Below are 4,219 nucleotides of genomic sequence, written 5' to 3'. Positions count from 1 at the left end.
TCTTTCCGAACCTCATTAATCCCTTCCAAGGGGATACTTTCAACAGTACTAAGTCCCCTACTTCATATTCCTTGTCCTTTCGGGCTAGGTCTGCATATTTCTTCTGTCTGTCTTGGGCTGCTACAAGTCGCCCTCTGATAAGATCCACTATATCTTTGGTCCTTTGGACCACTTCGGGTCCGAGCATCTTCCGCTCTCCTACTTCATCCCAGTATAAGGGAGATCGACACCTTCTTCCGTACAAGGCCTCATAAGGCGGCATTCCGATGCTAGCATGAAAGCTATTGTTATAAGAAAACTCGATCAACGGCAGGTGATCATCCCAACTTCCTTTAAGGTCTATTGCACAGACTCTCAACATATCCTCTAGTGTCTGGATGGTCCTTTCACTCTGTCCATCCGTTTGGGGATGGTACGCGGTACTCATATTTAACTTGGTCCCCGCACATTCCTGAAAGCTCCTCCAAAATCTGGAGTTGAACCTTGGGTCTCGGTCTGAGACAATGGACGCTGGGACTCCATGTCGCGTTACTATTTCCTTAAGGTAAATGTCCACCAGTCTATTGACTGTGTATCTCTCGTTGATAGGAATGAAATGAGCTGACTTTGTCAGTCGGTCTATAATTACCCAAATGGCGTCGTGATTGGCTTTCGTCCTTGGCAAGCCTACAACAAAATCCATCGCTATCTGTTCCCATTTCCATTCGGGAATCTCCAGGGGTCGCAAAAGCCCACTGGGTCTCTGGTGCTCTGCCTTTACTCTTTGGCAAGTCAAACACTTGTTTACCCATTCTGCTACGTCCCTCTTCATGTTGGGCCACCAGTAATATTCCTTCAAATCCCTATACATCTTGGTACTTCCCGGGTGAATGGAATACCTTGAACTATGGCTTTCATCCAAAATCTCATCTTTAAGTTCTTGAACATTCGGAACCCAAATTCGGTAGGAGTACCTCATTATCCCTTTATCATCTTTCTCAGTATGGATCTCCTCTCCAGTCATTGACTCTCTGCCTTCATTCATTATTTTCTCCTGGCACAATCTGATCTTTTCCAATAACTCTGGCTGCATTGAGATCTCAAAAAGCTTTTCAGTTCCGGTTCCGGTTACCTTTACTTCTATTTCCATTTTCTCAAAATCCCTTATCAACTCTTCCGAAGTCGTTATCATTCTGAGTCTTTCCTTTCTACTAAGGGCATCAGCCACCACATTGGCTTTCCCTGGATGATAGAGAATCTCACAATCATAGTCCTTGATTAGTTCTAACCATCTCCTCTGGCGCATGTTGAGCTCTTTCTGCGTAAATATGTACTTGAGGCTCTTATGGTCTGTGAAAATCTCGCACTTCTCTCCATACAAGTAGTGCCTCCAAATTTTTAAAGCAAATACTATTGCCGCGAGCTCAAGGTCATGAGTAGGATATCTAACCTCGTATTCCTTCAGTTGTCTCGACGCATACGCAATAACTTTACCGTGCTGCATAAGCACACATCCTAATCCTTTGTGCGACGCGTCACTATATATCACAAAATCTCCTTTTCCGTCCGGCAATGCCAATACCGGAGCCGTTATCAACCTTTTCTTTAATTCCTGAAAACTGTTCTCGCATTTCTCCGTCCATTCAAACTTCTCTATCTTACGAGTAAGTCGTGTCAAAGGGGCTGCGATCTTCGCAAAGTCCTGTACAAATCTACGATAGTAGCCGGCCAATCCTATGAAACTCCTTACCTCTGTGGGTGTGGTTGGCCTTTCCCAATTTGAGACCGCCTCTATCTTGGAGGGGTCGACCAATACTCCTTCTTTATTGATCACATGTCCTAAAAACTGTACTTCATTCCGCCAGAATTCACACTTCGAGAATTTGGCATATAACTGCTCCTCTCTGAGTATTCCTAGAGCTATCCTCAAATGCTCTGCATGTTCTGCCTCAGTCCTTGAGTAGATCAAAATATCATCGATAAAAACTATCACACACTTGTCCAAGTACTTCTTAAATACTCTATTCATTAAATCCATGAAAGCCGCTGGGGCGTTGGTTAATCCAAAGGACATTACCAAGAACTCATAATGCCCATACCTGGTACGGAACGCTGTCTTGGAAATATCTTCGGGTTTAATCTTTAGTTGGTGATATCCAGTTCTCAGGTCAATCTTGGAAAAATAAACAGCATCCTTTAGCTGGTCGAACAGATCGTCTATTCTAGGCAATGGGTACCTGTTCTTTATGGTTAGCTTGTTCAACTCTCGATAGTCTATGCACAACCTCATGCTCCCATCTTTCTTCTTAACAAATAAAACTGGTGCTCCCCACGGAGACACACTGGGTCTTATCATACCCTTATCTAAGAGTTCCTGCAATTGGATAGCTAATTCCTTCATTTCTAACGGGGCTAACCGGTAAGGTGCTTTTGAAACTGGCGCCGTCCCTGGGGCCAACTCAATAGCAAATTCAATCACTCTATCGGGTGGTAATCCCGGAAGGTCTTGGGGGAATACATCTTCAAATTCGTTGACTACTGGAATATCTTGTAAGTTGGGCACCTCCTTCTGCGTGTCCACCACATAGGCTAGGTAAGCCTCACTTCCTTTTCGTAGCATCCTTTTGGCCTGGGCCATAGTCAAAAATTTTTGCGTCTGCCTCTTTCCTCTAAATATAACTTCTTTCTTCCCTGGGACATTTAACTTAACTTTCTTCCCTTTACAGTCTATCTGAGCATCGTTGCTAGATAGCCAGTCCATTCCCAAAATCACATCAAACTCCCCTAATTTAAAAGGAATCAGATCAACACTGAAAGATTGCTCCCCTATGCCTATCTCACAGGCGGGGTGAATCTGGTTAACAGGAATAATTTCATGATTGGCTATTTCTACTTGTAAGGGTTCTATCAAGGGTTTAGCCTTAAGTCTTAACTTACGCGCAAAGTCCCTTGATATAAAAGATTTAGTTGCTCCCGAATCAAATAAAACATTTGCACTGACTGAATTTAGAGAAAGGGTACCTGCTATCACATCTGAATCTTTCATAGCATCCTGGACTGTCATGTTGAAAGTCCTCGCAGTAGGTGGCTTATTAGAAGCAGCCCTGCTTGCTCCCGAAGCTGCTGGTTTGTTCATTGGGCATTCTCTCTTCCAATGACCTGGGCGTCCGCACTGATGACAAGTGGTGGTTGAAATGACGGCAGGGGCTGACGAAGGGCATTTGTGAGAATAGTGGCCCACTTGCCCACACTTAAAGCAGGTTACTGGCTTTCCTTTACACTCCCCAGTGTGATTCCTTCCACATGTGTTACAGGCTGGCAATGGGGGTCGAGACTGGTTGGAATAGGACATTCTTGACTTCTGGCCGCCCTGGCTCACACTCACACTCATTGGTCGCTTAAACCCAGTGTTCCTTCCTGGCAGGGACACTGCTCCTCGATTAAATCTAGTTGGGAAGCTCCATCCTGCGGAACCTCCACCCATGCTTATACTTTTCCTCTTTATTCCTTTCTTCTCTCTTTCCTTCTGCATCTGTTCACTTCCGACTTCTACAATCGTTGCCTTTTGCACCAGAGTGGCATAGTCCGTAAGCTCAAGGATTGCCACCCTATTCCGAATCCATGGTTTCAGTCCCTGCTGAAACCTCCTAGCTTTCTTTTCCTCGGTGCTCACAAACTCCGGCACAAACCTTGATAACTCAGTAAATTTCGCTTCGTACTCTGCTACAGACAAGTTATTCTGCTTTAGCTCCAAGAACTTGAGCTCCATCTGGTTTTCCATAAACCTCGGGAAATACTTTCCCAGAAACAACTGACTAAATCTCTCCCAGGTTATAATAGCATCTGTCTCCATGTTTTTCTTGGCCTCCCACCAGTAGTTAGCTTCTCCTTTCAGAAGGTAGGTAGCAAATACAGTTTTCTGTGCCTCATCGATACTCAAAATCTCAAAAGATTTCTCCATCTACTTTAACCATGCCCTTGCCTCAACTGGGTCGGCTGATCCGTGGAACTCAGGGGGCTTAAGGGACTTAAAAGCCCTGAAAGAGTTTGCCACAGCATTGTTACTTCCTTGAGGGGGTGGGTTGGGTTGACGTTCCAAATTCTGCCTTAGGAGTTGCATAAACTGGCTCATGGGATCCATGCCTGGGTTTGGTACTGGTTGCTCAACCTCGGTTTCTCCTTCTTCAGCCTCTATCTCAAATCCCTCAACATCATATGTTTCCTCTTCCTCTTCATACAG

The sequence above is a fragment of the Apium graveolens genome, chromosome 4 (assembly GCF_009905375.1).
Source record: "Apium graveolens cultivar Ventura chromosome 4, ASM990537v1, whole genome shotgun sequence".
Classification (NCBI taxonomy): Eukaryota; Viridiplantae; Streptophyta; class Magnoliopsida; order Apiales; family Apiaceae; genus Apium; species Apium graveolens.
This window is presented reverse-complemented; position numbering follows the sequence as displayed.